The sequence below is a fragment of the Lynx rufus genome, unplaced genomic scaffold (genome assembly GCF_022079265.1).
Source record: "Lynx rufus isolate CCGP_SWC_20201006 ecotype Redwood Valley unplaced genomic scaffold, mLynRuf1.p SCAF_54, whole genome shotgun sequence".
Lineage (NCBI taxonomy): Eukaryota > Metazoa > Chordata > Mammalia > Carnivora > Felidae > Lynx > Lynx rufus.
Genome location: NW_025814872.1, coordinates 436,410 through 446,949, shown reverse-complemented (window position 1 = coordinate 446,949; position 10,540 = coordinate 436,410).

The window sequence follows — 10,540 nt, the reverse complement described above, 5'->3', positions numbered from 1 at the left end:
CGGTCCATGAGTTTGAGCCCCGCGTCGGGCTCTGGGCTGATGGCTCAGAGCCTGGAGCCTGCTTCCGATTCTGTGTCTCCCTCTCTCTCTGCCCCTCCCCCATTCGTGCTCTGTCTCTCTCTGTCTCAAAAATAAATAAACATTAAAAAAAATTAAAAAAAAAAAAAGAATAAAAATAAATACAAACATTTAAAAAAATTAAAAATAAAAAAAATGAACATTTCTCATAATAAAATGTTGGAGCTGGGGCGCCCGGGTGGCTCAGTCGGTTGAGCGTCCAGCTTCGGCTCAGGCCGTGATCTCGTGGTTCGTGAGTTCAAGCCCCGCGTCGGGCTCTGTGCTGACAGCTCGGAGCCTGGAGCCCGCTTGGGATTCTGTGTCTCCTCCTCTCTCTCTCTGCCCCTCCCCCGCTATCTCTCTCTCCTCTCTCTCTCTTTTTATCTCAAAAATAAATACTAAAAAAAAATTTTTTTTTTTAAATGTTGGAGAAAAACTCTCCATCTGTAACAATTTTCTCCCTTATAGGTTCCTGAGTGTCTTTTAGCAGCAAGAGGCTTTGGGCACCTGGCAGAAAGCGGGTGGGAAGAGAGGGGTTATTTAAGGAATCACCTTGATTGGTCTGCTTGGTGACGTAGGATACATTTGTCGTTTTCGGCTGTCTGCACAGGGACCCTTTCCCTACGCGGCAAGAAGTGAGGTCTGTTCCGCCTTCCTCCAGGGAGGTCCGGGTGCTCGCTGCCCCCATCATCAGATCTTGTGTCTCTGACTTCCCCCGCCCCCCAAGTGATTCTTCCACGCCGGCTGGAGCCCTACGCTTCCATTCTGACACCAGCTGCCCAGAGGCAGAGTCAGATCCCACAGGTGAGGGCTCGGCCCCCCAGGACGGCCCCTCCCCACCCCCCAGGGGGCGATCCAAATCCAGGTTATCTAATCTACTTCTGTCCACTACAGATCAGGGGTTCCCGTGACCCCCTCCTTGGATGTGATGAATCCATTTACAAGGGCAGCCTCAAGAGAACTCAGAACACTTGACTTACCAGATCACCCGTTTGTTAAAGTGAATACAGCTCGGGACACACGGCCAGGCACGGGGACGGCGCCCTCTCCCCTCACCTGTCAAGCTAAAGTTGTTTTTCTCTCTGGCGAGGCATTAACATGGAGACAGTAGGGAGTAGCTGGACTTTAGGCTATGATGGGATCGCCCTTCTCTGGTAAACTGGTGGAGACTGTTACGAGTTTCATCATTTGTTTTTTGTCCTTTCCTGTTTCGGGGTAGCTGGGAGTGTCCAAGGAATGTCACAAATGTCCCACCTCGGGGATGGAGGGGAGGGCCAGCTTGCGTTGTGCCCTCCGGCTCCCTCACGCTCCCTCAACAGTCTTGGCGATGTATTCCCTTTCTGCACAATCACTGGTACTTTTTGCCAACTAACCTTGATGAGGGAGCATCGGGCAAGCTGACAGGCCACCCACACCTCTCCCCAACCAGGTGGGATTTGTGATATTCCTCGGGGCACTCCTGCCCGCCCAAGAACAAAGGAAAGGGGAAAACCAATGGCTAACTGATAGAGATCACAGTCCATCTTCCCTCCACAGTGTGATGTGGGCAACAAAGGCAGAAGGTAATGCCAGATAGAAGCGAACTTCCGTATAACCTGCAGCCCGTTACAAATACTTGAGGCCTGCGGAGTAAAACATCTCTCCAGGAACTCCCTACGTCTTAATGCTAATGCTTTGCAAGAGGGCAAACAACCTTAGCTTTTGACAATAGCTAAGGCTTCCAGTAGTATCCTGTGGGCCTTCTTTAGCATATGAAAGTCTCACTGGAAACTTCCCCCGGACTTTACCTCCCCCAGTTTCTCCTCCTGGTCCCCGGGCAGCTCTTCCTGCCCATGGGTCCTGTCCCCGTGCTTTAGTAAAATCACCTTTTTGCTCCCCAAAGACGTCTTCAAGAATTCTTTCCTGGCCGTCGGCTCCGGACCCCACGAGCCCCACTATCAGCCCCCAAAAAGCTCATCACCCTAAGTGTGTACACAGCACTTTCATTCGCTGGCCAGTGTCGTGGCCCCTTGGGCTGCAGGAGCAAAATCCCCCCGACCGGGTGTCTTCCCAGCAGCAGACGTGCATTCCTCACGGTGCTGGAGGCTGGAAACCCAAGATCAAGGCTCCAGCAATTCGGTGTCTGGAGGGGGGCTCTCGGCCTTGTGAAGAAACCAGGAAGAGGTGCCTTGCCAGAATCCAACTCTCAGGCTTCCCTGCCTCTAGAACCGTGAGAAGTAAGTGGTCGTGGTTTAGGCCCCCCCCCTCCCCGGTCTGTGGCGGTGTTGTTACAGCAGCCAAACTAAGACCGGGCTGGATGGTCCTTTGCTGTGGAGGCTGTCCTTGGCCGCCACCTGCTGGACGCCAGGAGCAACCCTCTCTCCCCACCCCGAGTTGTCACCATTAAAAATGTCCCCAGCCATCTCCTGACGTCTGTATTTGGGGCTCTTCCATTATTACTGCTGATTCCATGACTCCACCGTAATCACCCAGCTGGCTCTGGGAGCCCCTCGTGCAATTATCCAGCTGGTTCCTGAGACTACGCAGTGATTTCTTAGCTCATTCCAGTGACTGTACATCCTTCAGTGACTCTGCATAATTATGGCCAATTCCTAGAACACTGCCATAATATTTGGCCTTGTATAGAAATCCAGTCATAATTACCCAGACAATTTGCTTATTTTCTTTATTATGTAGGGTGCTGTTGTGGCCTCCAGTATCTCAGTCCCTTTTCTGGGTACCAGGGACATAGATGGGATTCTGATTCCATCTGGTCCTCAAAGAGCTCATAGGCTGTTGGGAGGAGAGAAGTTAAGACACTGTACCACCTGGAGAAATGATGTAGCCAGCACAGAACTTGGTGGGACTGTAGAGGGAAGACATCAGGGCCTCCTGTACAGCTGGGTAGTTTGTGCACTGCACAACTCTGGGGTCACCATCCCACAAACTCCATTTCCCCCTGTTATTTTTGAGAGAGACAGAGTGTAAGTGGGGAGGGAGCAGAGACGTGGGGGCGGGGCACACAGAATCCGAAGCAGGCTCCAGGCTCTGAGCTGTCAGCGCAAAGCCCCACACGGGGCTCGAACTCATGAACCACAAGATCACGACCTGAGCCAAAGGCAGATGCTCAGCCAACTGAGCCACCCAGGCGCCCCTGGATCTCAAGAGTCTTGAAGTATCAGCAAATACTTATTCAATGAAAAAATACTTATTCAATAAATATCAGCAAATACTTATTCAATGAAAAAATACTTATTCAATAAATATCAGCAAATACTTATTCAATGAAAAAATACTTATTCAATAAATATCAGCAAATACTTATTCAATGAAAAAAAATTAATTTCTCAGATGGAAAAAAAGTTTCCCTTTGACTTCAAAGGGAATTTCTTCACTGTGACCACAAGAGGGAGCACGAGATACACGTTAAGTCTTTCCGGCCCCAGGTGGGTGATCTGTGATGATGAACCTGGTCCATTTCTGGGATTCTAGTACCTCTTTTCTTTATTTTTTAAGAAAGTTTATGTATTTTTTTTAATTTTTTTAATGCAACGGATAGCTTTTTAAAAAAATTTTTTTTAAATGTTTTATTTATTTTTGAGACAGGGAGAGACAGAGCATGAACGGGGGAGGGTCAGAGAGAGAAGGAGACACAGAATCCGAAGCAGGCTCCAGGCTCTGAGCCGTCAGCCCAGAGCCCGACGCGGGGCTCGAACTCACGAACTGTGAGATCGTGACCTGAGCTGAAGTCGGACGCTCAACCGACTGAGCCACCCAGGCGCCCCAAAAGTTTATGTATTTATTTTGAGAGAGAGACAGAGAGCAAGAGGGGTAGAGGCAGAGAGAGAGGGAGAGAGAGAATCCCAAGCAGGCTCCGGGCTGTCAGCACAGAGCCTGGCGCGGGGCTCAGTCTCACCGACTGTGAGATCATGACCTGAATTGAAATCAAGAGTCGGATGCTTAGCAGACTGAGCCACCCAGGCACCCCATCGCACCTGTTTGAAACTTGGGAGACCCCAATTCCCCATGTGCCTATGTCCCTGTGCTTGGTAGGAGATCCAGCCGCAGGAGCAACCTGGAGAGAAAAACGCATCTCCAAATCATCCCACCCCCTGGAGTCCATCAAAAGACCGTGCAGAATGAGCTCAGGAAGGGGAGGGCTCTCATCCAACATTCTGATATTTTAAAACAGACTTTCCAAGGAGACAAAAACTGCTTCACACTCATTCTGATGGCTACTAAAACACACACACACACACACACTCACACACACACAGAAAATAACAAGTGTTGGCGGGGATGTGGAGGAGTTGTGCACTGTTGGTGGGAATGTGAAATGACGCAGCCTCTGTGGAATGGGCGGAGGCATAAAGAGATTAATTAGTTAGCTCAAAGTTACAGAGCTTGTAACCGGCAGAGCCAGGATTCAAACATAGAAATGTGGTCTCTGGAATTGTGTTCAATGTGCACAAGATGCCTCCATATACTTCCTATTATCCGGTATGTATCTATTTCTTCATCATCATTCAGAAGTGCTTGTTGAGTATCTACATATGTCAGGTACTGTTCTAAATGTAGGGATGCAGTAGGGGTCACTGCAGGAGAGAGAGAGAGAGAGAAACACTGTAGTAAAATAAAACCCAGTAGAAACTAAGATAAGGATGCACTTTAGGGGGAGACAGGCAGGAAAGAACACCAAAATGGAAAGTACATAGCAGGTTAGTAGTTTAATACATGCCAAAGACGGGGAGGAGGGGGGGAAGTGGCAAAAGATCATGTGAAATCTGGAGGGGGTGTAGCGATTTTAGATAGGATGGTCCGGAAAGGCGTAAATGAGAAGAGAACATTGGAGCAAGACTGTAAGAGGAAGTCTCTGGGGGAAGAATGTTCCAGGCAGAGAGAATGACAAGTGCAAAGGTCCTGGGGCAGATGCACACTTGAGACATTCCAGGCAGGGCAAAGAAGTCAGTGTGGCTGGAGCAGAATTGGCCAGTGGGGTAGTAGGAGATACAATGAGAATACTAAAGAGAGAGGATGAGAGAGAGAGAGAGAGAGAGAGAGAGAGAGAGAGAAAGAGAGAGAATGCACAGCCCTGTACATCTGACTGAGGGGAAAATTGTATTTTAACATAACAGCATGCTTTCCGCTGTGGAATCAGACTCATACACTGGCAAGAGATTCTGTTTCTTTTCAATGGAGACATATTTGACTTATAACATTGTATAAGTTTAAGGTGTACATGTGTTGACTTGATACATTTACATTGCAATAGGATTGCCACGTGGCTTTAGCGCATACCTCTGTGTGCAACATAATTATCGTGTCTTCTTACTGTGAAATCAATCTAGTACTTGTCTGTCTCTATTTGACTTACCTCACTTAGCATAATGTCCTCAACGTCCATCCATATTGTCACAAACGGCAGGATTTCCTTCTTTTTCATGGCTGAACAGTATTCTGTGGTCTATAGACACCACACCTTCTTTATCCATCCATCCGTGGACAGACGCTCAGGTTGTCTCCGTACTTTGGCCGTGAGGACTTAACGCTGCGGTGAACGTGGGGGGCAGACGTGTCTTTGCGGTCCTGTTTGCATTTCCTCTGGATGCAGACCCACAAGTGGAATTGCTAGGTGGAGGAGTAAAGGAGTCTGGTTTTCATAAAAGCACGGTGCCCAGGGGAGATGAAGCCCACATTCTCAGGGGAGCTGCCTCTCGGACAGACATCCCTTGTGGATACCTGGGTGTTATCCTCACAAGTCTGTTCCGGGGCTGGTGTTAGGAGACAGTGGCGTTCGTGTCTTAGACCTTCCCTCTCCAAGGAGACAGACCGGGGTCTCACCTGACAGCTTCCTCCTGGCTCTAGGGACTGGGGGTGGGGGGGGCACTTCTTGTTCACGCCTGACTTTGTCCAAATGTTAGTCCTTTTCCGCCATGTGGCATACTTGTCTCGTGTCCTTTCCCGAAGGTTTATTTTTTATTTATTATTTTTTTTTATTTTATTTTTTTTAACGTTTATTTATTTTTGAGACAGAGAGAGACAGAGCATGAACAGGGGAGGGTCAGAGAGAGAGAGGAAGACACAGAACCTGAAATGGGCTCCAGGCTCCGAGCTGTCAGCACAGAGCCCGACGCGGGGCTCAAACTCACGAACCAGGAGATCATGACCTGAGCCGAAGTCGGCCGCTTAACCGACTGCGCCACCCAGGCGCCCCTTGAAGGTTTAGTCTTTGATCTCCGGAAGGTTTAGTTTGCCCATCTGGCTCCCGTCTACGGACCCATGCTGCTGTTCACCATTTCTCTCTTCCATTGAGTCCAATTTGCTGTTAACCTCATCGGTTGAGTCACAATTTCAGTGGCTACGTTCTTCAAAAATTCTAGAACTTCCATTTATTTGCATTTATATTCTCTAGTGCCTGCCATTTGTTCGTTTGACATGATAGTCACAGTTATTATAAAAATCCAGCGTGGGCTATTCCTCTGACATTTCTTTCCTCTGAGATGTCGGGTCTAATCTTGACCTCGCGATACATAATTGCTTCTGAATACGTGCCAAAAATTATGTGTGGCGTTGTTGAGGCTTCTTTGTGGGTGTGTGGCAATATCCCTCCCCTCCCCGCCCCCACTGGGAGGATTTTGTTTTGCCTCCGGCAGCGAGGTGAGTTCAGGACCAGGCGAAGCGCCTTCGTTTGAAACTGGGTTTCTGGGGCGCCTAGGTGGCTCAGTCGGTTGAGCGTCCGACTTCGGCTCAGGTCATGATCTCGAGGTTCGTGAGTTTGAGCCCCACGTCAGGCTCTGTGCTGACAGCTCAGAGCCTGGAGCCTGCTTCAGATTCTGTGTCTCCATCTCTCTGACCCTCCCTCATTCATGCTCTTTCTCTGTCTCAACAATAAGTAGACATAAAAAAAAATAAACTCTTGGGGCGCCTGGGTGGCTCAGTCGGTTAAGCGTCCGACTTCAGCTCAGGTCATGATCTCACGGTCCGTGAGTTCGAGCCCCACGTCGGGCTCTGTGCTGACAGCTCAGAACCTGGAGCCTGTTTCAGATTCTGTGTCTCCCTCTCTCTCTCTGACCCTCCCCCGTTCATGCTCTGTCTCTCTCTCTGTCTGTCTCAAAAATAAATAAACGTTAAAAAAAAAAAAAAGAAGGTGCTTTGGGGGACCATCAGGGAAATTTGAATATTACTTGGTATTAGGTTTATCAAGGGCTCTATTTTACTTTACTTTTTAAAGATTTTAATTGGGGCACCTGGGTGGCTTGGTTGGCTAAGCATCCGACTTGGGCTCAGGTCATGATCTCACGGTCCGTGAGTTCGAGCCCCACGTCAGGCTCTGGGCTGATGGCTCGGAGCCTGGAGCCTGTTTCCGATTCTGTGTCTCCCTCTCTCTCTGACCCTCTCCCGTTCATGCTCTGTCTCTCTCTGTCTCAAAAATAAATAAACATTTAAAAAAATTAAAAAAAAAAAAGAAACTGGGTTTCTGGGGCTCCTGGGTGGCTCAGTCGGTTGAGCGTCCGACTTCGGCTCAGGTCACGATCTCACAGTTTGTGGGTTCGAGCCCCTCATGGGGCTCTGTGCTGACGGCTCAGAGCCCGGAGCCTGCTTCGGATTCTGTGACTCCCTCTCTCTCTGCCCCTCCCCTGCTTACACTCTCTCTCTCTTAAAGATAAATAAATATTAAAAAATTTTTTTGAAACTAGGTTTCTGCCCTTCTGAGTTCTTGCTAACGTCCAGTCAACCTTTATCTAAACGCTTGGGTCCCCATCTGGAGCCTGGGGTGTGCGTGGCTCCCTTCACCCACGATGGGCCCTTCTGCTGGATGCCCAGTGATCTGAAATGCTGTTTAAGTAGACCGCCAAATGTTCCTCCAGCTTGTCAGCCTCCCGCGTTCTGCTTTGACTTCTGGAATCAGCAAACGGGCGTTGTAAAACTACCCCCGAATGATAGATTCCCCTCTCTTGGCTTCCTTCCCTTCCGCCTCTCGGAATCACGGGTGCATGCTCCACGGTCTACAAACAGACGTTTTTATCTGGTTTGGTTTGTTTTGGTCTACTTGTTACCAATTTACTTCGATTTAGTTCAAAACCACCTAGTGGAAAATGTAGTTCAAAACAACCTAGTCTGACATTCCTGGACGCCAAACCTTTCCACCAGCCTTCCTTTGGGGACTGCCTCCCAGCCTTAAACCCATTTATTGAAATCCGATTTATTTAAATCCGAGCAACTCATCTCTCTCCTGGAGGTCAGGAGCTTCCCATCCACACAGGTTTTTATCTTCTTTAGTAAACGTAAAATACAGTTTATTACATTACCGTTAAGTATAGCGTAGCAATTCTAGGTGAGAAATAGGAATGCTCCGACCGGAATACACCTTCACCTCTTACTCCATGAGCACACTAATCAAATTAATGAACCCTCTGAGCCTCAGTGTTCTCGTTTGTAAAATGGATCTGGGGCGCCTGGGTGGCTCAGTCGGTTAAGTGTCTGACTTCGGCTCAGGTCATGATCTCTTGGCCTGTGAGTTCGAGCCCCATGCTGACAGCTGACAGCCTGGAGCCTGCTTCAGATTCTCTCTCTCTCTCTCTCTCTCTCTCTCAAAAATAAATAAAAACTAAAATGGATCTAATAGTGGAAATCCCTCCCCTGAGTCGTGGTGACAATTAAGTGAACTATCCATATTCAGGACTCACAACTGCGTCTGGCACGATAAGTGCTCAGAAAATGCTCACTGTTATTTTTACTGCCTGCCCTGATTCTGTCTCCATGAATATTTCAGACAAAAATCTGATTATGCCAGGCTTATGTTTAACACCTTGCCTATAGTTGAAAAGATAAAATCCTAAGTCTTTACATGGCCTGTTAGAAAGCCCTGCACATTCAGTCCCTCTTTGTTTTCCCATCTCCAGCTCTTCTGGAATTGCCCCAACTTTCCTGAACTGCCGCATCGTTCCCTGACTCTCTCACAGAAGCTGTCGCCTCTGCCCAGGTTCTTCCCAGCCCTCCAGTCCGCTTTCCCAGGCCAGTGGTTTATCAGCCCATGCACTCCTGCAGACACTCAGTGTTGTCATGTCTGCACGCAAGGTCAAGTCCCCTTTTTACCTGATGTCACAGCCACTGCTTTCCTTAGAGCACTTCCCACATGAGCAGGGATGGCTTACGGAGCACCAGAATTTCATGGCTTCTCTTCAACTGTGTGGCCCAGAAGAGATATGTCCTGCCTTACGGTTTTTTGTTGTTTGTTGTTGTTGTTGTTGTTGTTGTTGTTGTTTTTTTTTTTAAGGAAATGGATGTGCCATTTTTAGTCTCTTTAGTAACAGAGTATGCCAAGGTCTTGGGAAGCGTTGGAGCCAAAAGGTAAAAGAATCCTGGGAGTGTGAGTCACCCCAAGTGCCAACCTGGGATGTCTGTACTGAAGTGTTGGCATGAATGAGCACTAAACATTCCATTGCCATGAACTACTGATATCTTGAGGTTGATTTGTTAAAAAACAAAAGCAAAAAACTGGGGTTACTACAGGTTACATATCACCACTGCAATTCTATAATTTTTTGAACAGTTTAATATGTGTCCTCATTAGATCATGAGCTCCACAGGTTTTTAGTTGTCCAATATTTGGCACAGGCACAGACCCTTAAGAGGTACTCAGTCAATATGTATTGGTTGAAGAAAAAAAAAAAAGGAAATTCACCAAATCCCATTTATCAACATTCCTTGGAGAGCTGATTTGCTTAAGGCACCATATTCTATGTGAGACATTTATGTGTAACATCCGTGTCAGTGCTCAGAATCCCTCTCCACACCCCAGGGCCGGTGTTGCCGATCTGGATTTGGTGTTTGGGTCTGAGATAATGTTCAAGGAGGGCATGAGTGTGTGTGAGTCCTCTCCCACCCTCCCATCAAGAGAAAGAGGAACCAGGTCTTGTGGGTGGCCTTTCTGTTAAACATTTGGTAGGAAAACCACAGGGTGGTTGGAACTGAGTCTCTGACCTCCCCACTCTGTTCATCTGTCTTTGTGGCTGGCAGTGCAGAAAAATAGCCAAATTACTCATCACGTCCCTGGCAGCAAAATGGGCCACGTGGAACCTTTCAAGCCCAAAGTCAAGACCCAAGAGGACAAGAAAGCAAGACCCAACAGCTACATCTCTTTCTTCTAGCGGGTCGTGGCAACTGTCTTCAACGTTGCCAAGACGCATGCTGTGTTTTGGAGGGAATGTGGGAATGTGTCTCTGTGTTGTGACTCAAATCCCCAGTTTGGCAATTTCCTGTTGCATTCTTTTTTTTTTTTAATTTTTTTTAACGTTTATTTATTTTTGAGACAGAGAGAGACAGAGCATGAACAGGGGAGGGGCAGAGAGAGAGGGAGACACAGAATCTGAAATGGGCTCCAGGCTCTGAGCTGTCAGCACAGAGCCCGACGCGGGGCTTGAACTCACAGACCGTGAGATCATGACCTGAGCTGAAGTCGGACACTGAACCGACTGAGCCACCCAGGCGCCCCTCAACGTTT